We start from the raw sequence: 23,916 nt of genomic DNA, 5'->3' as shown, positions 1-23,916 counted from the left end.
TGTAAAGGGCCAAGTAGGAAATATTTTAGCCCATGTGATCTGTCTCTCTCTCTCTCTTACTCTCTCTTTTCAAGAATGATTTAAGCAGCTGAAGGCCATGTGGTCTCTGTTGTAGCTACTCAACCCTGCCATTGTAGTGTGAAAGCAGTCATAGGTAGCATGTCAGTGAGCAGGCCCGACTGTACTCTCCTAAAACTTTATTAAGATAAAACATATGGTAGGCAGGATTTGGCCTGTGGTCTGTAGTGTGCTGACCCCTTATGTAGAGGATCAATGGAGGATAGATGTCACCTGGGAGCATATAGGTATTACTGACTAGGTATTTATTATGTTCATGAGATGACATCCACCTTTAAATGTGTGGTGATGAGCACAAGCTTCTGAAAAATGGACAGGATTTAGGGGAAGCATGCAGAGTGAGTGAAACTTTGCCAGGCAAGGAGCCAGAGGGATGATGTTTTGCAGAAGGAATATCTAACAAGCTTGCATGTTTCACAGAAACAACAGCTATGAAGCCTGCAAATTTGTAAAAAGAAGAAGGTGCAAAAGGTAAGACACTGGCCGGGCGCGGTGGCTCATGCCTGTAATCCCAGCACTTTGGGAGGCTGAGGTGGGCAGATTACGAGGTCAGGAGATGGAGACCATCCTGGCTAACACGGTGAAACCCCGTCTCTACTAAAAATACAAAAAACTAGCCGGGCGCAGTGGCAGGCACCTGTAGTCTCAGCTACTCTACTCTTAACCATGTAAAGAGACTGGGAGCCAAGGGAAGCTTCGGCCGCGGTTAATGCTATAGTTTCCTCGTCACAAATCCACGGAGTATACAAGCCTTATTACAAGGTTTTCACCCATCCATGATAAAATAAAATGATGGAGCTCCACTTTATTCATTTGAAAATATTGGTGTTGCTGGGGATGGTGGCTCCTGCCTGTAATCCCAATAGTGTTGGAGGCTGAGATAGAAAGATCCCTTGAGGCCAGAAGGTCCAGCAGCCTGCGCAACATAGCGAGACCCCATGTCTGTTTTTTTTTTAATGTAGCTGCGTGTGGTGTTCTGCACCTGTAATCCCAGCTACTTGGGAGGCTGAAGCAGGAGAACTGCTTGAGCCTAGAAGTTTGAGGCTGCAGTTAGCTATGATAGCGACATTACACTGGAGCCTGGGTGGCAGAGTGAGACCCCATCTCTGATAAAAATCAAGTCAAATACAATAAGATAAAATAAAATGTAGGTCTTTTTCTTGGAATTATGCTTTTTAAATTTGCTTTGCTTTTTAAAAAAATTTAAGAAATGACAATAATAGTTGGTTTATATAAGGCTTTCAGAAACTGGCTTCTGCCCAAATCTCCATCTGCAGCCCCTTCTCTCTCTGCCCTTTTTTCTGGCATTACTGAGCTGCTGGTAATGCCCCTGTCACCATCTCTCATGTAGACAAATATGCTCTGGGAGGCTTCTCTCCCTCTCTTGCCACTGCCTGGCATGCGCTACCTTTCCTGCCCTCTGCCTGCTTTAATCTGGTGAACCTCACTGTCTAAGTCTCCGCTCAGGCACGATCTCTAGAAAGGCCATCCCCGATGACTTTTATTCCCATTCTTTAAACCCCAGTGCTTACCACTTAGCAAGAACTCCATAAACATTTAGTAAAATGAAGACTGTTTATAAGGAGAAGATTCCTTCAGTCTAGCAGCAAGGGGGATAGACATGGAAAGACATGATGCACAGTTCAGATGGCGGAGTGACACTAGAAAACGACAAAGTACTAAGAGGTCCCCAAGGAAGGAGACACCTGTATATGTGCAGAAAGATAGCCGGATTCAAGGAGGACTTCACATAGCATTCTGAGCCTTTTCTTCTTTTTTCTTTTTCCGTTTTTGGAAACAAGTTCTTACTCTGTCACCCAGGGTGGAGTGCAATGGCATGATCGAGACTCACTGCAAACTCAAACTCCCGGTCTTAAGGGATCCTCTCGCCTCAGCTTCTTAAGTAGCTGGGACTACAGGCACACACCACCATGCCCGGCAGAGTTTCTGTGGAGTCCGGGTTTCTCTGTGGTCTCCAGACTGCTCTTAAACTCCTGGCTTCGAGCAGGGCTCCCTCCTAGGCCTTCCATAGTGCTGGGATTACAGGTGTGAGCTACTGTGCCCAGCCTACATTCAGAGTCTTAAAACACGAAAGAAATTTGTCAGAATAGTAGAGGAAAACATTTCAGATGTAAAAATCAGGATATACACTAATAAAGGTATAATGGTAACAAAATTTTGCAAATTATTAGTAAATAACTCACTTAGCATGTTGTTGAAAAGATACTATTATGAAGTAGAGAATAAAGTATTACTTTATATGTTTTTACTGTATTTTTAAATTTTGCTTTGTTTCCAGCAGTTTTGTTTATTTATGTTGGGTGGAATAATTTGTGGGTGACCCTGAGACTTTTGCATGGCTTGAACCTGCTGATATCTAGTGTCTCCCCAAGTGGTTTGTTGAAGTTTTAGATAATTAGAAGTATTTCTTAAAAATGTAAATATTCCAGTAAACATTAAGCTTCATTTAAACTCTCCATTTATGAAATAAAAGCATATGTTGTTTTATATCCATTTTTATAAAGATTATAGTCTTTAACTGTTCTAAGTCATTCATCTTAACTCAACATACGGATTTGTCAGCAGAACACGACTTAAAAGTGGCTTCAGAGGAAAACCAAGAAATGCTTGAAAGAAGTGAAAGTAAACAGCCACAGGTATGTAGCAATTTAAATTCCTGGTTTGCTATTGGTTGGTTAGTTGGTTTTTCTTTAATAACATAGCATAGTCCAAATGAAGTGACCTTTTAAACTATCCTTTTAGAATCCAACAGATCATAATTTCATATTTAATTTTAAAACATTTTAGCCAGTTATAAAATTGAAAATATTCTTACAGTCTGTAGTAACTCATAGCTATCTGTACCCTTGGACTTGAGGCCAGAAATTTCCAGAAGTCTCTTTGCTCTTTTATTTTTATAACCTTCCTCACGATAAAGAAAGTAACATCAAAAATGGAGTTGTATTACTAAGCTAGAGAAATTATGAACAATTGGACAGTGATGGCCACTGAGTTCAACTCCTGTTAAAGGAGGCATCATTCCCAGTGGTTCAAACTTTGCAGTTTTATGTTGCCGGTCACCAGTGCTGAGGTTAAAAACTTCTTCTGTTTTTTTTGGTCTCTGGTTGCCTTCAGTGTCTATGTTCAGGGAGAGGATGGGGTCATACAATCAACCCAACTGCCTGTTAAGAGAATTATGACTTCCAGAATGGGACTTTGGTGTCAGGGTACAAACAATAACTTTCTTATTTTAACATAAATAGTAAATGTTATTAAAATCTTTTATTCCACTGTCACTAGTGGAACTTAGAATATATTAGAACTGAATATAAGAAATAATCTATCCAGATAACACACATATTACAGTATAGCATTTGAAGTAGAATCTAAAAATTTTCTTCTCTTTCTGATTGGTGTTCATTTTGGTTTCTAATAATTTAGCATTTCCCTACTCTCCGGTTAATCTTCAGAAATATGAATTTACTGTAGGGGTTCACTATTTATGGTATGCTGAGGTCAAAATCCTTTTAAGAGAGAAAGCTTTTAGAATACTACATATCATCTGTGAACCCATTTCTGGAAGATTTCATAATGAATTAAGTTTAGTCCAAACTAACAGTGAGAGTTAAGCTTGCTGGTTCATGTTTTTCTCCTATGTTAAGCCAAGGCAAATTATTTTTTACTTCTTAGTTATAATCCAGTAACTTAGGGGTAGCAAAACATAGATTAAGTTTTACAGTTAAATTTTAATTATTTTCTATTTTTTGTTCATACTTAATTCAGAATAAAGTTAGTTTTAAAACATGCACCCTAATAGAAAAGACATCTGAGAAGCAAAACAAGCAAATTAATTTTCCACTTTTGCACCTGCAAAAAAAAAAAAAAAAAAAAAAAAAAAAAGTCTCAAGAACCAGAACTGAGTAAGAATTGTGATAAAGAGGGTATTATCTGTATATTCAAGACTTCTTTTAAAATTCATTACGAGGAAGTTCAACTGAAGATTGGTGAAAGTTTTGAAAAATCCAAAATTACTGTGTGTCCTGAGGAAGAGCTCTTACATAGCAACTCTGGAGAGGGACAAAGTTAAAGGGAGTGCCCTCTAATCTGATGAATCATATCCCTGACTGCAAGGAAGCAGATGCATCTTGGAGTGTCTAACTCTGTAGTATCCCAGGCATTGCCTAAACAGAAGGAGCCCATCACAAACATGTCTTTTCATTGCATTTATACTCTGGGTCCCTAAGACACACCTGTCAGTCATCTTCTAAGCTTTACACAAATGAAAATAAATCAGACTGTAAAAATTATAACAAGCCAGACATGTAACCTGTTTCTCAGAGATGAAGAGAATTGTTGTAATGATACAGAAATTGAAAAATTAAGGAACCCAGTAGTTATGGTTGAAATGAAAGAAGATCAAGAGTTTGATATGCAAATGACAAAAAATACAAACCAAAATACCACTAATTGGAAATTAGACATTGGCCTCAGTCTAGAGATCCAAAAAGTCTTTTTGATTTGTGGTTTTCTCACTCCAAAGAAATGAGGCATGTGATACAGATAGAAAGCCACAGGATTTCTGCTGTTACAGACACTTACAAAAGCAAAAATCCAATACAGCACTTGTTCCACAAGCCATATGGAACTTAGAAGCTCTTCTAAAGCTTAGAAGATGACTGGTAAGTATGTTTCAGGGAGCCACATATGACAGTCCCACTGCTAATAGCTATAAAAGCATGAAACCTGAATGAGAAAATGTGAGTTATTATCCAATCCATAGTGACAGAACATCAAAAGGATATCTAGAAGACTTACAGCAAGATATGCAAAGGCTTAAGAATGAGGTGGGCATGTTACAAGCAGAGTTCCTGGCTTTGAAGAAAGAAAGTTCAACTATAAAAAGAGAGAGGTTCACTTGCTACTTCTCTTTTTATAAATTATCTGATTCATTCTGGTTTTCTACTCAAGAAAATCTCATGTGTATAGTTACAGTGGGGGTTATCTAAATGTGTAATTATGTGTCAAAGTAGATTAGTGCTGCTATTTAAATGACAGTTCTGGAAAACATTCTCATAATATTTGTTCATTAGTCAACCTAAGTCTCACTATCAGTCTTCCAAGTAGCACATGGCCTGGGAAAATAATTTAGTCATATACCATGTGACCTTCTGAATCAGCTAAACATAAAGAAAATTGCTAAAGAAATAAGCTCTAGATTCTTCTTTTTTTTTTTTTTTTGAGACGGAGTCTCGCTCTGTTGCCCAGGCTGCAGTGCAGTGGTGCGATCTCGGCTCACTGCAAGCTCCGCCTCCTGGGCCGACGCCATTCTCCTGCCTCAACCTCCCCAGTAGCTGGGACCACAGGCGCCCACCTCCGCCCCCGGCTAATTTTTTGTATTTTTAGTAGAGACGGGGTTTCACCGTGTTAGCCAGGATGGTCTCGATCTCCTGACCTTGTGATCCACCCGCCTCAGCCTCCCAAAGTGCTGGGATTACAGGCGTGAGCCACCGCGCCTGGCCTAGATTCTTCTTACTGTAGTCATTTAAAGATGAATTACATTTATTTAAATGATAAAATGGTAACACAATGGGAGGGAAACAATGACTGAGAAGAGACTTGAAAATGTATCCAGGCTTGAGAGTTGCAACAAATATTATCAGCCAAAGATGTCTGTTTAATGTACTTTCATGCATGTAAGTTTATTTGTTTGACTCAAACTGTTTAAACTTATAATTCCGTCATGGTCATTTTAAATATTTTTGGAAACAAATACATATACTTTTGCATATTTTTAAAAAATCACCACTCTCCAATGTTTCTGTTGAATCACACTTTTTTTTAAATTTTTTTTTTGAGGCGGAGTCTCGCTCTGTCACCCAGTCTGGAGTGCAGGGGCGCAATCTCGGCTCACTGCAAGCTCCGCCTCCCAGGTTCACGCCATTCTCCTGTCTCAGCCTCCCGAGTAGCTGGGACTACAGGCGCCCGCCACCGCACCCGGCTAGTTTATCGTATTTTTAGTAGAGACAGGGTTTCACTGTGTTAGCCAGGATGGTCTCGATCTCCTGACCTCGTGATCCACCCGCCTCAGCCTCCCAATGAATCACACTTTTATATTATGTTGTTTAATAAAATATGGTAAGTTTTGATGTGTATAATTTTATCATATAAGTAGCATAACTCCTTAGCCAAAAATTTATCATTTGACTCTTTAGTAGAAAGCTGGTTCTGTACATTGTATTCTAAAGACAAAAATCTAGAGATTTTCTTCTTTCAAAGTGAAAGCAGATGAGGCCTCCCGCTCTCCTCTGAGGCATTAAATTGCTTTGCCAAAGTCACACTTTTAATTTATCTGACTAATTTGATATATTTATCTGGTAATTTATGTAATTCAGCAATATTTAATTGTATCTTCCCTTTTGGTGCCATGAAATGCTAGGTAATGCCACCGTAGGAGCTTTGGGTGAATTATTTAATATTTCTTGGTTTTACTTCCATTATCAAGTAGATAATGGGGCTAGAGTATACAACTATACTGTAAATCTTCCAGCTATCAACTTTTGTGGTAACTGAATGTAAACTTGGGGAACATCTCATTTTCCAGGATTCTGCAGTAGCAACTCAGTAGTTTCACTCTGCTCCTTGTGTTGTGGTAAACTTTGGTTCCTCTGTTTCAGTGAGCACCTTCACTTTTTTTATATCCCAGGATCCAAATGAAAAAATAAGGATAAAAGGCAGTGGTGAAAATAATAGCTTAGTGCAGAAAAGGGAAAGCTTCTGTTTTTGAAGCCCCACAAGGTCACATCCTCTTGATCTGGCTATTTCATGGAGAATCCAGGTGACAAAGACAGAAGACACATTTTATGCCTGTGTCTTTTTGTTTCTCTGTTTTTGTGTTGATATATTGACACCACAGAAGTAACTGTGATCTGGTGGAGAACTAGAAGTAGAGTCAGAAGCCCTGGGAAAATCCTGCAGCTTGCTTATATTTTTAACCTCTCTTTTTAAGAATTGTGATAACTAAATAAGTTCATCAATGTATGTTTGTAGAAGTGCTTAGTACAATGTCTAGATTTACGATTTAGTAAATGAAATTCTTATAACTGAGTAAAAAAATGTTGAGTCAAATCACAATACAATATTATCAGGGAAACAGAACTTTTTTTTTTTTTTTTTTTTTTTTTTGAGACAGAGTCTCGCTCTGTCGCCTGGGCTGGAGTACAGTGGCGTGATCCCAGCTCACTGCAAGCTCTGCCTGCTGGGTTTACGCCATTCTCCTGCCTCAGCCTCCCGAGTAGCTGGGACTACAGGCACCCGCCACCTCGCCCGGCTAGTTTTTTGTATTTTTTTTAGTAGAGACGGGGTTTCACCATGTCAGCCAGGATGGTCTCGATCTCCTGACCTCGTGATCCGCCCGTCTCGGCCTCCCAAAGTGCTGGGATTATAGGCTTGAGCCACCGCACCCGGCCAGAAACAGAACTTTTAAAACTTTGAGAAATTTTATCTGTCCAAATACACGTGGAGGTAAAACTTTTACTATAGGGTGGTGTCTGGGTTAGGTATCAGAGTATAAATGCAATTTCCTTTTTCCAATATTTTAATTTAGTCAAATTAGTTAATATTTTACTTTATGCTTTGAGTTTGTTGTAATTCAGAGAAAGGCTTTTCCAATTCTGATATTCTTAAAAATTCTCCAGTGTGTATGTGTGTGTTTTTAGTTTTATGGATTCATTGACTTCAAATAAATTTTTGAACTTTTTGAAATTTATGCTCTGTAAGGTTCAAGGTTTTGCTTCAACTTTTTCTCCAGTTGGCTATCCACTTACAGCAACTTTTAATTGCATGAATGTACAGGTTGTTCTTTCACTTCAGAGATAACCATGATGTTATTTTATTGAGTGCTAGCTGAAAATTTCTTTTGTTTTATTTAGGATTTTCAAAGTTATGGAAAAAAGAAGGATGTGATATATACAAATTGCATGTTGAAGGGAGATATTGCCACACTCAGATGGGAATTATATGTAATAAAAAATGACAGTCTCAAAAAGGAAAAGGAATATATTCAGGAAATTAAAAGTATTAGAGAAATAAATGCTAACTTTGAAAAGAGTGCAAGACTCAATGAGAAAATAACCAAAAAAAAGGTCCCAGTGTTGGCAACAGCTTAATGACCTCAAAGCTGCGAATACAAGGCTGAATTCAAAATTGGAGAAGGAAAAACACTGCACAGACAGACTGGAAGCTGAAGTTGAATTCCTCCATTCTAGACTGGCTGCTGCTATGGATGAGCACAATGAAAGTGTAGAAACAAAAAGCCTAGAATTCGTTTTACAGAGAGCATATAATTTTTCTGTACATAAAAAAATGAGTTCTACAATTTCTCAACTAAAAGATAAAAATGAGTTGCTTACTGAACAATTTTCTAAAGCTGGGATGAAGTTAAATACCTTAAAAGGTAAGCTCCATGAGACAAGAGATGCTCTCGGGGAAAAGACATTGGCTTTAGAAAGTGTGCAGATGCACCAGAGGCAAGCACAGCATCGAATAAAGGAAATGGAGCAGGTGCATCCAAATGAGGAAGCTAAACGAGTCAATCCACCGGAAAGCACAACTGTGTAGAGGAGAGACTGTGTCAACTAGAATGTGAAAATCTCTTGCTTAAACGACAACTAGAGGGTGCTCATAAGGAAGGCAATGATAGAGAGATAGTAATTAATATCCAGGGAGGCTGTTTTGAGAGTGGAAAGAAAGATCTTCTAGAAGAGAAAAATAAGAAATTAATGAATGAATATAATTCTGTAACAGAAAAACTGTTTCAGCATGTAAAAGAAGAAGCAGAGGAGAAGTAAGTATGAAGAAAGATAAATATTTTTAACCTTCCAGAAAGAAAATTTAAACATTTAATCGTGGCTATATGTTGAATCTAATTCAATATAAAAATAAATAGAGGAAAGTGTGTTTATCATACTGTATAATTCCGTTTCATGAAACATCCAGAAAAGACATATATAGGGACAGAAAGAAGATGAATGTTTGTGTAGGGCTGGGGCTGGAAATAGGTCGTGACTGCTGATGGGCATGAGGGATTGTCCTGGAGTGATGAAAATGTTCTAAAGCTGGATTGTAGGGATGGTTGCACGACTAGTAAATTTACTAAAAATCTTTGAACTGTATGTTAAAACAGATAAATATGTAGTATGGAAATCATATTTTAACAAAGCTGTTTTAATAAAAAACTAAAAAAATGTGTTTACTGTATCAGCTTGGAAACATACCTTGTTTCCAGGAAATAAAAGGTAGAGCTGACAGATGCTTTCTTTGAGTAAAGACATTGTCACCTATGAAATTGTAGTAGCTACAGAGTAAGCTATGTAGTCTTATACTGCTGAAATAACAAATTTAATGTCTTTATGTTGCCACATTTTAAGACCACAATGAAGCAGATAAATGGAAATGCTTGTACCTGAAATAAGTATTTTGAAATTAAGATTCAATTAAGTGAGCCACTTTGACACTTAATTCTAGATTTCCCAGATGAACTGAAGTATGTTGCTGTGTCTTGTGGTGCTTTTCCTTCAGTGGCTCTTTTATGTATTTTAGTTAGTATAACTTTATTTTGACTCATATTAATGTGACTTAAGTCTGAAAATATGTCAGTCTCACATTATGTATTTTTCTGACCACTTAATATTTGAAAGACATCTACTTGTTATACAATTTGGAATAAATGTGGTAAATTTTAGCAAAAAATATTTGATTTAATGTTCCCACTGGTAGGTATTTATAATTTACTTTGAATATTTTTATTAATAATTAGCTCATAATTTACATTTTAAGTCTCAATGACTATCATTTGGATATAACTTTGTCCAGTACAAAGATACTTGTAGCGGTCTGTGATTTGTGAGTTTGACATTGAATCCCCATTTTCAGAGTAATGAGGGGTGGCAGAGTTCACGTAGAGTGGGAATGAAGTGAATACGGGACAGAGTTGTAGGAGCTGAGGTCAGGGAGGGAAGTAGAGGCCATGTTAGTTACCTAGGGCCTTGAAGGCCATTGGAATTTTACTTTTATTCTGAGATAGAAATCTCTTGGAAGGATTTGAACAGGCAACTGAATGTGTGAGGAACTCAGGTTGAGTTGGTCTGAGATGAATGAATAGCAGGCTGAATCAGTCTTGTAAGAGAATACCAATTTGGCAGGAAGATAACACCTCTGTGTTCCTCATGAATTCAGTAATAAAGGAGAATGTGTACAAATGAGGAAAAGAAAGTGAATCTATGTGTGTGGTAATAATTTTCAAAGTATGCATATTAGAGTTAAATATTAACAATTTAATAATAAGGCAATTTATAAAATTAGTAACAAAAATATTTTATCAGGTGACTCTAAGGCAACTTCAAGAACAACTGGCCAGTCACCTTAAAAATTTCGTATGTCAGAGTCTCCACTGGAAGATACATCACATTGTCATCTTAATTTGGATGAGACACGGGCTTCAAAGAAGAAATTATTTCAAGTAGGAAGTCAAGTATGTATGGAATTTAACATGTCTATAGTTAATCTGTAGCTGGTTGAATAATATAAACTGTTTTAGGATACTAATTTCAGTGGACAGATTGATTTTGTATTTTCATTATAATTAATTATTACCATTTTGTTACCTTTATAACGTACTAATTTCTTAAACTCTGGCTTTTATTCTGCCATTTTGAAAAATAATTGCATACCTTTTATAATATTTTCTCTTGGGAAAGTTGAGAATTATACATCATTCCTCACAGAAAATTGACTTTTTCTTGTTAAACAGTATTTTTAGATAATTTCCTTATTGCCTTGGTGAGGCAAGCCAGATTAAGTCAGAGGAGAATGTTTAATGGAATGTTCCAGAAAGTTTTCTTATTTCTTCACTTTTGTGAATGGACACAGAAGCTGTTCCTATTCATTTCATAGGTTCTAGGTTAACTTGTACAGAAAAGCCATCATACTGTTCTTTGAAAGGCACATGCTTTAGGTTAATTTACAAGCTACTTGAAAAGTTAGGCATTGCCTTCATCTCCCTTTCATTTAAAATATACTGCAATGGCATAGAAATATTCAGATCTGATAGAGTATGTACATCCAAAATAGAGAGTTGAGAAAATTATCTTGATCCTACCATTGGATTTTAAAAACAGTTTTACTGAGAGATAATTCACATGTCAGATAGTTCAACCATCTAAAATGTACAACTCAGTGTCTGTTAGTATATTCACAGCATTGTGTAACCATCACCACATTCAATGCTAGAACATTTTCACCACTCTGAAAAGCAACCCCACATCTCTTAGCCATGATGGCAGTCCTTCTCCATGCCTCTCCACCTACCCCAGTTGCAGGCAACCACCATCTGCTTTTGTCTCCATAGATGTGTGTGGTCTGCATATTTTATATAAATAGAGTCATACAATATGAAGTCCTTTCTGACTGGCTCTTTCACTTAGCATAGTGTTTTCAGAATTTTATCCATGTTGTAGCCCATATCAGTAGTTTATTTCTTCTTATTGCCAAATAATAGTCTATTTGATGGCTACACCAGTTTTCCATTCATTCATCAGCTGATGGACCTTTAGGTTGTTTCCACTTTTTGGCTATTATGAAAACAGCTGCTGTGAACATTCATTTACAGGTTATTATATGGACATATGTTTTTAACTCCCTGCCATTGTACTTTATCCTCAGAGTTAATCGGGCAGATTGCAGCACCAGCACCGTTTTACCTGCTGCCCTTCCTGCCTTCTCAGTTCCTGCTCCTCTAGCCTTATCCATTCAGACCTGGCAGGCAATCTTCTCTTCATGAAGCCTTCCCTGACTGTTCCGACTCTCACTGACCTTATGACTCAGCACTTGTTGCCCGGTCTGCAGAACAACGTAGCTCTTAATTTCACATGGCTTTAATTTTAATGGAAGATAATTTTGTCTCATCATAAGTTTGCTTAAAGGGAAAATAATATATGACATACATGTCACCTATCCTTGTATAAATTAAAAACATTTTAGCTTGGCGGCTTTTAGCATAGAACAAAATACTTTATACTATGCAAATTATTTCTTGTTTTTCTTTTCTTTTTCTTTTTTTTTTTTTGAGACGGAGTCTCGCTCTGTCACCCAGGCTGGAGTGCAGTGGCCGGATCTCAGCTCACTGCAAGCTCCGCCTCCCGGGTTTACGCCATTCTCCCGCCTCAGCCTCCCGAGTAGCTGGGACTACAGGCAACTGCCACCCCGCCTGGCTAGTTTTTTGTACTTTTTAGTAGAGACGGGGTTTCACCGTGTTAGCCAGGATGGTCTCGATCTCCTGACCTCGTGATCCGCCCGTCTCGGCCTCCCAAAGTGCTGGGATTACAGGCTTGAGCCACCGCGCCCGGCCGCAAATTATTTCTTATTTGAGGCATTGACACAGTAAATCTTTTCTTCTAAGTGTATTTTTAGCACTTAAATATGAAATTAAAAATAATTAGTCTAATACAGGAGAATTGTTCAATCAAATGCTCATGTTTTTCTCAGTATGAAAAAGGAATCTAAATTTGCCTTCCTTCACTATATAGCCAGAACTGTATTTCTGGATGGCTGCCAGTTCGTCAGCTGAACAGTTCTGGCTGCAGCTTGTCTTATGAATGACGGTACAGCCCCTTAATCCGAGCACTCAGCAGAGTACTCGTGAAAGCAGTGCACAGCAACAGCTGCTGGGAGGGAATTGATTCAGAAGCCTTGATTTAGCAGTAGAGTCCAGGGTTTTCAGCTCCATGGCTCAGCCTGTCTCTGCTGGTCTTGTCGGTTATGTACTACCTACTCAATCCAGGAGGTGCTGTTTACATTGTAGTACATACCTGACTGTTGCCCACTGAGTCATACAGAGAGAAAAGTAAGCTACAAATTATACGCTCCCCCTCCCCATTTGCTGCCATTTTCAGTAGTGTGAGCTATAGACCACTTCCATTGGAATGCCACCTGCCTAACACAGTTGTCAAGATATAAAAAACAGTAAAAATTATTATGCTAATAGCAAATATTATCTGTAGCTCACTATGTGCTATGTACTCTTCTACGTGCTTCTAAGCAAATCTTATCTGTAGTTCTCTATGCACCATGTACTTTTCTAAGTGCTTCTTGTGCAGTCCCTGGTTTAATCTTCCCAATATCCCAGTGAAGTAGATGGTATTATTCTACTTCATAGATAAAGAACCAGAGATACAGAAAGTTAATTTGCTCAAGGGCACACAGCTAGTATCTGGTAGAGCTGGGATTCAGACACAGATCTTCTGGCTTCTGTGTAGATACTGCCTCTCAAACCATTCCATGAAATACCTGGTTGGGTGAGATGGCTCATGCCAGTAATTCTAGCACTTTGGGAGGCTGAGGCAGGAACAGTGCTTGAGCCCAGGAATTTGAGACCAGCCAGCACAATATAAGTGAGACCCTGCTTCTACCAAAAAAAAAAAAAAAAAAAATTAACAGTTATCTGAGGGTGCATGCCTATAGTCCTAGCTACACTGGGAAGCTGTGGTAGGAGAGTCGCTTGAGCTCGGGATATCAAGGCTGCAGTGAGCAGTGGTCAAGCCACTGCACTCCAGCCTGGGTAACAGAGTGAGACTCTGTCTCATAAATAAAACATTTTGCATAGATTCCCATAGAAGTGAGTCAGACATCAGGCATGGAATTATTAGCCATTTTGATGTCTGCCTTGGGAGTAAAACATTTAATAAGCGACAGCTTTAAACCATCTCAATCAGTAGCCTCTAACTTCTCTAGAAAGTTCTTATTTCATTAATTTCTAAGCAAGAGACTACCTGGATTAAGACGTTTGGTGGGCATCACTTTGAGATGAAGAATCTCGATTGGGAAGAAGGGAGACCTCTACTTGACTGGAGCCTTCCCAATGATATCATTGAGTGTCCCCCGGAAGAAACTTGAGAACAAGATGTGCATCATGCCATATCTCTATGGAAAGGAAATTCTTCACAAGGAAACAAAGGCAAACAATTGATCATTTGATTCTCATGGGAAAGTTTTCATTATAAAAGAAAAAAAAGGGCCAGGTGCAGTGGCTCACGCCTGTAATCCCAGCACTTTGGGAGGGCAAGGTAGGTGGATTACCTGAGGTCAGGAGTTCAAGAACAGCCTGGCCAATATGGTGAAACCTTGTCTCTACTAAAAATATAAAAATTAACCAGGAATGGTGGTGTGCACCTGTAGTCCCAGCTACTTGGGAGGCTGAGGCAGGAGAATTACTTGAACCCAGGAGGTGGAAGTTGCAATGAGCTACGATGGTGCCACTGCGCTCCAGCCTGGATAACAGTGTGTGACTCCATCTCAAAAAAAAGAAAAAAAAAAAAAAAGGACAAAATATACTGGTCAATATCCTAAGGGCAAGACAAGCCCCCTTCGAGATTAGAAAATAATACTATATGCAAAGTAACATCAATAACAATCAACATAAAATAGACATGATTCACTACAAAGGTAATCTGCACCAAGTAGCAACGTATGAGTGTGTGGTTGAGAATATTGTCTATAATATGTGTACTAGAAAGAAGAGGCCTCAAGAAGCAGTTCAGAGCTGGAAATGTAGATTAGGGAATCTGGGTCAAAATTTTAAGATTCTGGGAGTCCTAAGAGAATTTAAAAGAGGAATAGCAGCTGGGTGTGGTTGCTCACACCTGTAATTGCAGCACTCTGGGAGGCCGAGGTGGGCAGATCATGAGGTCAGGAGTTCAAGACCAGCCTGGCCAACATAGTGATACGTGTCTCTACGAAAAATACAAAAAATTAGCCAAGTATCGTGGCGGGCACCTGTAATCCCAGCTACTTAGGAGGCTGAGGCAGGAGAATCACTTGAACCCCAGAGGCAGAGGTTGCAGTGAGCGGAGATCACACCACTGCACTCCAGTCTGGATGACAGTGCGAGACTCCGTCTCGAAAAAACAAAACAAATAAACAGGAATAGATAGGACTGAACATCAGAGGTTGCTGCGTTTAGAAATAAAGTGGGGTCAGAGGAGCAGAGGGATCATTTGGTCACTACTCGCAGTTGCTACTGAGTAAAGCAGGATAGAGTCCTTCGTGACCCTTGGACTTTTTTATTGGAATTATTTAAAAATCAGATTTTGGTATAAAAAACAGTAAATGATGAAAAATAGATCTCTGGATGAGACCATGTGTCACAGAGTCCAATGGAAGGAGAGAAACAGGATAATAGAAAATCTGCAAAAAGTAGACAAAAGTTATGTTTTTATTATAGAAGAAAAACTTTATTTAAGGAGAAATGATTAAGAGAAAGGGAAAAACTGAAACCTGTGGGTGAATACTAACAGAGAATGAGAATATTTAGATCAGCCTGAAGACAGACGAGGATAAAAAATGTAATGGAAGCCTGTAATCCCAGCACTTTGGGAGGCCGAGACGGGTGGATCACGAGGTCAGGAGATCGAGACCATCCTGGCTAACACAGTGAAACCCCGTCTCTACTAAAAAAATACAAAAAACTAGCCGGGCGAGGTGGTGGACGCCTGTAGTCCCAGCTACTCGGGAGGCTGAGGCAGGAGAATGGCGTGAACCCGGGAGGCGGAGCTTGCAGTGAGCTGAGATCCGGCCACTGCACTCCAACCTGGGCGACAGAGCGAGACTCCGTCTCAAAAAAAAAAAAAACAAAAACAAAAAAAACAATGTAATGGGAACTAGATAAGAGTTTTCTAAAAATCATCTTAGTAAGATGTAATTTAACAAAACTTGGAATATCTTAAACTATTAATGACAATGTTTCTAAAGCGTCTTTAAAAACTCAAATGTAAATATAACTACTCTTAATTTTTTTTTTACTAATCCTTAGTATCTTATGTGTAAACACCCTCATTTTAACAAACATTTTTAGCAGTTTAAATTTCAGGAAAGATGATGAAAGTATGAATCATTTTTAGCTGTTTTACAAAAGGTGGCTATTTTTGAAATCTGTCCTTATTGGCATCAGGTTTACAAAATGTACTTTATACACCTGCCTAAATACATATTACTCATCAACTTATGAGAAATAACATTTTTAAGATAGAAGAAGGTCTCTAGATTTTACAAAAATAATTTTAAACACTTTCTTTTTCAAGCCTGAAGAAGAAAAGGAAGAATTAAGAAAATTTTTTGAGTTACTATCATCACTGGAGTATAATGTGGATCAAATAAGGAAGAAAAATCATGAATTAGAAGAGGCGGCAACTGGGTATGGTTTTCATGTTGTAGAACATTTTAATCATTTATTAATTGATTTAACTCTAATTTTACTTGACTAAAACCTAGATACAAATTCATTTTATGTCTGCATTTTCATAATTAAACGAAATCTATTTTAAAATGTATTTCAGAAACTCACAACACAACATTATAGGCATGCGAGTCATGTGGGCGGGAGTCAGCTGAGCTGCTGGGGCAAGATTGGGATGAAAAAATTTGTATTAAAAATATATGAAAAAAGAACACAATCTGAAATTTTTTTGAATGCGAAAATACTACACTTACTTTTTTTTTTTTTTTTTTGAGACAGAGTCTGACTCTGTCATCCAGGCTGGAGTGCAATGGTGCATTCTCTGCTCACTGCAACCTCCATCCCCTAGGTTCAAGTGATTCTCTGACCTCAGCCTCCTGAGTAGCTGGGATTACAGGTATGCACCACCACACCTGGCTAATTTTTGTATTTTTAATAGAGACAGAGTTTCACCATGTTGTTCAGGCTGGTCTTGAACTCCTGACCTTGTGATCCACCCATCTTGGCCTTGCAAAGTTGGCATGAGCCACCGCACCCGGCCACTTATTCTTTAATGATTTTAAAAACAGTAATGACAAAGCCTTGGACATACAATGTCAAAACTGCACTCTTCATTATCTAGTTTGAATTTTCATTTCTGAAGATATTTTTGCTGTCTTTGGTCATCTTCCTTTTGCAGTATCCTTCTCTGCTGCATTCAGATTCTTTAAAGAAGACCTATTCGTGTCATTCTTTAACATCGAAATTTATCTTGATATGTAGCTTGTATTTTGTTTCTGCTTCTTTTTCTTTCAGATATAAAACATATCACGGAAATTTTACATGGGTCTCTTCGTTGTATACATGAAGTATACATGTTATTAAACTTGTTTTACAGAAATAAATTATATATATATAAATATATGTATAACTTGAGTAAAATGAGCATTCATGTTTTGATCACAGATTTTTTTTAAAAAATGGAATGTGTCTTTGAAGCCCTGAACACAGATACTTTTCTGTTTATTTACTGAGCACTTAAGTTGGTTTTCTGATTCTAATCAACATTTTTCTGTCATTGTCTTTCTCTACATGGTTCTGCCTATCTTTCATTTTGTTGACATTTTGTCAGGAAAGATCTCTAGATCACTTCGTCAAAGTCTTTAACCCCGCCCCATTCCTTTTTTCTAAAACTGTTTCCTTTTTCTCCTCAAATTAGATATTAAAGATGTTTTTCTTCTCTTTTTCTGCATTGAATGATCTCCTTGATGCTTTTTGGGTGTACTTTTTTTTTCTTCTTATAGACCGTGGTCAATGGGTATCAAAATGTATTTTTGTGTCTTTTTCAAACATATATGTGTTTTACTTTTTTATCTTGGTTACTCATCTCTGAGTTATGGCTTATATTTAGTAATAGATTATTTTATCTTAGCATACCAAAATGGATATGAATAGTTTATTTATAAAAAACTGTATGGTCAGGCCAGGCGTGGTGGCTCCTGCCAGTAATCCCTGAACTTTGGGAGGCCAAGATGGGCAGATCATTTGAGATCAGGAGTTTGAGACCAGCCTGAATAACATGGTGAAAATCCATCTCTACTAAAAATACAAAATTAGCCAGGTGTGCTGGTGCATGCCTGCAATCCCAGCTACTTGGGAGGCTGAGGCAGAATAATCATTTGAACCCAGGAGACAGAGGTTGCAGTGAGCCGAGATCGCACCACTGCACTTCGGCCTGGGCAATAAGAGTGAAATTCAATCTCAAAAAAAAAAAAAAGTATGGTTATAACATCACTTTACCTGCCATATATGCCATAAAATTGTTCTTCATATTATTTATCTAAGATTATAATTTCATATAGAATGCTTTCAAACTGTGTTCAGCTGAAACTGAGAGGATCATAGTTTATAGATTTGTTTCATTGATATGCCATAACATAATATCTGTTTAAACATTAAATACTCTTAAAAATATTTACTAATTCTGTACATTTCTGCAGATATAAGAAATGCCTAGAAATGACAATAAATATGTTTAATGTGTTTGTAAATGAAGACTTCAGTTTCCATGAAGACTTAAAAACAGCTCAACTGAAAATGGATATTCTGGTTAAGAAGGTAAAACATCAGGTAATTTTCTTTAAAAAAATTTTTTTATCTTAAGGTAAAGGTACCTAGATATTAAGCCCTGCATGCTTTTGCTATTAATTTTGATGCTCTCCCTTCCAACCCCAACAGGCCCCAGTGTTTGTTGTTTCCCTCCCCAAGTCCATGTGTTCTCATCATTCAGCTTCCACTTGTAAGTGAGAAGATGCAGTGTTTGGTTTTTTGTTCCTGCGTTAGCTTGCTGAGGATAACAACTTCAAGTTCATTCATGTCCCTGCAAAGAGCAAGATCTCATTCATTTTTATGGCTCCATGGTATTCCAAGATGTATATATGCCACATTTTCTTTATCCTGTCTGTCATTGATGGACATCTGGGTTGATTCCATGTCTTTGCTGTTGTGAATAGTGCTGCAAAGAACATACAAATGCATGTATCTTTATAATAGAATAACTTATATTCCAACATAAGGTAATTTTAAATCAGTTTTGGAATTAAAAATTATGTAATTTTGGGAAATATTCATGATGGAAAAACCCAAATTCTGCCAAAATATGTTTAAGGAGGTTTATTCTGAGCCAATATGGTGACTGTGGCCCTGGGTTACACAGTCTCAAGAGATCCTGAGACTGTTTCATGAGACAATCACATTATAGTTTGGTTTTGTACATTTCCAGTGGACAGAAGTTGTAGGGAAAATCGTAAATCAATATGAGGAAGGCAGATATTGGTTCAGCCTGAAAGTGGGACATCAAAAAGGAGGGGCTAACAAGTCATAGGTGGGTTTTGGGGATTCTTTAGGTGACAATTGGTAAAGAAAATCTGTTGTCTAAAACTGGAAATAGGTAGAAAGGGAGGCCTTAATTAAGATAAGGTGGTTATGGAGGCCAAGGTTCTTATTATGTAGATGAAGCCTCATAGCTGGCAGCCCTCAGAGAAAACAGAGGGCAAATGTATCTTTTCAGAGAGCCAGATGAATGCATCAGGCTCATAGTCTTCCCTAAATCTGGAAAGATCTACAAGGGGAGAGATTGGGCTACATTAATGAAGACTTCTTACAGATGCAATTTCCCCCACAGAAGACAGCTTTGTACAGCCATTTCAATCTCTTGGCCCTGCAGCAGCCATTTCAAAACATGTCAAAAAATATATTTGGGGGTAAATATTTTGATTTCCTTCAGCTTCTGCTATCTGTGATGTTGTACCAGAATCAGGTTAGAAAGCAAGCCACATTATGAGTTAATAAAACCCATCTGATGAGATTTTATAGTTTGAAGGGTGTGATTCTCAGACCCTTTAGATAGAAATTGGGGCAAAAGAGAACAAGGTCTGATTCCTCAACATAAATCTCTCAGTGCTTTAAGCAGTGAAAGATTTTTCATTTAATTTTACAGATTTGATACTAATGAAGAGGATAGTTTTAAAAATATATTTTTCTATAAAAAGGACAGGTTTTTGATTCTCTTATGTCTTGAACCCTGGCCAGTGATCTGAAACCAAGCAGTACACGTCTCCAGATCACTAGTACCAAATAAATTTGGGGGCATAACAGGTTTATTGAGAAATAATTAACACACCATGAAATTCATTCATTTAAAATATACAATTCATTGACTTTTATTATTTTCAGAGTTACACAATCATCATTACAATCAAGTTTAGAACATTTTCATCACCCTAAAAAGAAACCTCACATCATTTAGCCATCTTTGCTGGTTTCCCCTTCCTCCCTCAGCCCTAGGGAACCACCCACCTTCTTTGTATAGATTTTCCTATGAGCCCCTGAAATAAAAAGCAAGTGGTCTACTGTGACTGGCTTATTTTACTTAGCATAATCTTTCATGCTGTATCTGTGTTGTAGCAGGTATTAAAGCAGGGTTTTTGCTCCTTAGTTCAGCTAAGTCCGAGTTCTTGTCTCACCATCAGAAAAAAATTAGGCACATGAACACATTGAAGGATGAGGAGGACAAAATTTATTAAGTGAAAGGAGAGCTCTCAGCAAAAAGAGAGGTCCTGCAAACAGGTTTCCACCTCACAACTGAATACCAGGACCACCCACCACACATGAGCTAAAGAGGCCAGGTTCCTCTTCTGCATAAGGTGTGAATTCCTGGTGGCTCCACCCCATTCCCCCAGTGCCTGTGGGCCTCCATTCCACTGCTGGCATGTCCAGGCAAGACCCTGTGCAGGTTCCCTTAACTGCACAAAACATCTGGTGTAGACACTTGTAGGGCTGGTTGGAGATTCTCCAGGGACCCTTCCAAATTCGCCTAGGCATTTTGCTGTCTCCTGATTCTATCAGTATCAGTACTTAATTTCTTCTTATTGCTGAGTAATACTCCATTGTATGGATACATCAAACATTTTATTTATCCATTCATCAGATGAATGGACTTTGGGTTCTTTCCCACCCAAAGGTTATGGACCTTTGGGTTCTTTCCACTCTTTGACTCTTCTTAATAATGCCACTGTAAATGTTTATGTATGAATTTCTGTGTTTGCATTTGTTTTTATTTTTCTGACTGGAATTTCTGGGTCATATGGTAACTTCATGCTTAACCTTTTGAGGAGTTGCCAGTTTGTTTTCCAAAGTGACTGCACCACTTTACATCCCCAGCAGCACTGGATAAGAGTTTTAATGTCTTTACATTTTTCCTAACACTTACTTTCTCTTTTTTATTGAACAAATATTTCATCCTGTGTCGTGAAGTGATACCACAAGGTGGTTTTGATTTACATTTTCCTAATGACTGATTATATTAAGCATCTATTAATGTGCTTATTATTCATCTTTATATCTTCTTTGCAGAAATATGTATTCAAAATCTTTGCCCATTTTAAAAATTTTATCTTATTTATGAATTGCAAGGGTTCTTCATATATCCTATATATGTAAGTCCCTTATCAGATATATGCTTTTCAAATATTTTTTCTGTTCGGTGGCTTGCCTTTTCACTTCTTGATACTGTCTTCTCAGGCACAGGAGTTTTCAATTTTGAAGTCCATTGAATCCATTTTTTTTTTGGAGTCATATGCAGTCACAAAGATTTATGCCAATGTTTTCTTCTCAGAGTTTTATAGTTTTAGCTGTTACAGTTAATTGTGTTGAGTTTATTTTTAAATATGATATTTGGTAAGAGTCCAACTTTATTTTTTGCATATGGATACCCAGTTGTCCCAGCACCGTTTGTTGAAAGGACTATTCTTTTCCCATTTTGTTCTTTTGTTAGCCTTGTATAAAATCAATTGACTGTAAATGTGCAGGTTTATTTTTAGATTATCAATTCTTAGTTTATGTCTATTCTTATACTAGACCAAATCAAATTTAATGAGAGGTTTTTTCCAATCATGTTGTATATTACCAGTTGTTTAATGTCGTAATAAAAATTAAAGGTAGTGGAGTATCTTTAATGTCACCCTTTGTGTCTCAAAGGGGTCTGTGGCCAGCTTATACCTTACTTATTCTAAGACATGATGGGAAGTCTGGCTTATAAGACAGTTTATATCTTTTTTTTCTCCATTCAAACCTTTAATCTCTTATCCAGTGCCTCCCTCTATAGTTTTCAGTAAATTTTGGTCCCAGAATGTGCTGACATAGTCTACTATATAGTGCATTATGTTTTACTAACTCATTATAATTCATAGAATCTTTCATAGATGTTTACCATCCAGGAAGTCTGAGCTCCCAGCTTTCCTCAGTGGAAACCAAGTGAAGTCATCATCTTTCAGCTCGCAGATCCTCTTTCCACCTGGTAGCTGGTTTTCTTGTGTAGCACTGTGGCTAATTATATTATTGGTGCAGATCTTGCATTCTCAGAAACCACAGTTCCCTGTGTTGACCTTTTTTCACTGAAACAGAGATGCACAGCTCTGCCTTCTAGCTCAGTAGAAGATTCTTGGAATAAACAGTTTAGTGCATTCCAAGAAAATCATCACCCACGTGTTTGATGTTGATGCTTGCCATTGGCTGGAACCTTGGTTGGGGCAGGCAGCATGAACACTGACACTGGCACTCTCGGGCTCTCTTTGAGGCCTGAGCGCTCTCACAATCTGGGGGCTGGGTTCAAAGGGAAAGCAACCTGAGATAGAAGAAGCTACATGGTATCCCTTTTACTGAATTCTGTTCATTAGAAGGAAGCCAGTAAGGCTGACCCATATTCTATTTTTTTAATGGGATGAATATAGCTTCTCTTTTGTTTTAATTAACATGTATACACATAATTATGGGCTACACAGTGATATTTTGTTTCATGTATATAGTGTGTAATGATCAAGCTAACCAGCATATTTACTACTTTAACCATTTTTCATTTCTTTGCATTGTGAACATTCAAAATCTTCTAGCTTGCTAAAAATATACAATAAATCATAGTTAACCATATTCATACTACAATGTCACAGAACACCACAACCTATTCCTCTCATCTAACTGTAATTCTGTAACCATTAACCAGCCTCCCCTTTCCTACTTCTATGAGCTTTTTTCTTCTTGTTAAGAGACATGGTCTTGCTAGTGTAGTCTGGGCTCCGGGAACTGTAGTCACCCAGACTAGAGACAGTGGCTTGATCATAGCTCACTGCAGCCTCAAACTCTTGAGCTTATGTGATCCTCCCACCTCAGCCTCCCACCTCCACCTCAGCAGCTAGGATTATGGGCATGCACCATTGCAACTGTCTGATTTTTTACTTTGTAGAGATGTCTCCCTATGTTGCTCAGGCTGCTCTAGAACTTTTGGCCTCAAGTGATTCTCCTGCCTTGGTCTTTCAAAGTGCTAGAAAATTACAGGCATCAGCCATGTTGCCCAGACCTCAATTTTTCTTTAGCCCCCACACATGAGAATATGCAGTATTTATCTTTCTGTGTCTGCACTTAACATAACATCCTCCAGACTGATCCACATGGCCACGGATAACAAGATTTCATTCCTTTATATGGTGAATAGTATTATTCCATTGTGTATGTGTACTACAATTTTTTGTTCATTAATTTGTTGATGGATATGTAGGTTGATTCCATACATTAGCTGTTGTGAATAGTGCTACAATAAACATACGAGTACAAATACTGTTTTGACCTATTATTTTCTTTTCTGTTGCCTGAATACCCAGTAGTGGGGTGGCTGGATCCCTCGGCGGTCCCATTATTAGTTTTTTGAGAAAACCTCATGTTGTTTTCTATAGTGGCTGCACTAATTTACCTTCCTACCAACAGCATATAAGAGTTTAGTGTTCTCTGAAACTGCTGGGATTACAGGCACGAGCCACCGTGCCCAGCCAGGAAAATATTTAAAAACAAATTAAGCAAAGATTATAAAAGTTTTCAGAGTAACATAGTTCCCGAAACAATCACGATGCACATCAAGTCTGAGCCAAGTTGACATCCCCACATCAGGCCCCTTCCTGGTGTTCGTGGAATCTGCAACACAGACAGAGGTGCAAGGGTCACTGGGGAGGCACAGAGGCGGAGGG

General features: G+C 38.0%; 2 pseudogenes across 1 annotated transcript in view; one reads left to right on the top strand and one right to left on the bottom strand.

The window, feature by feature from the left end:
• The first annotated feature begins 530 nt into the window (after positions 1-530).
• Positions 531-23,382, top strand: LOC140709940 (ankyrin repeat domain-containing protein 18B-like; annotated as a pseudogene).
• LOC119628083 (protein FAM153B) overlaps positions 23,382-23,916 on the bottom strand; it is a 19,812-nt pseudogene continuing 19,277 nt past the window's right edge. Inside the window, exon 13 of the transcript XR_012090894.1 lies at positions 23,382-23,863. The product of XR_012090894.1 is annotated as a protein FAM153B (transcript). The remainder of the gene's footprint in view (positions 23,864-23,916) is intronic.

Source organism: Chlorocebus sabaeus, chromosome 23 (genome assembly GCF_047675955.1).
Source record: "Chlorocebus sabaeus isolate Y175 chromosome 23, mChlSab1.0.hap1, whole genome shotgun sequence".
Lineage (NCBI taxonomy): Eukaryota > Metazoa > Chordata > Mammalia > Primates > Cercopithecidae > Chlorocebus > Chlorocebus sabaeus.
Note: the sequence above shows the minus strand (reverse complement) of the source record. Positions and strands in the feature narration are given on the sequence as shown.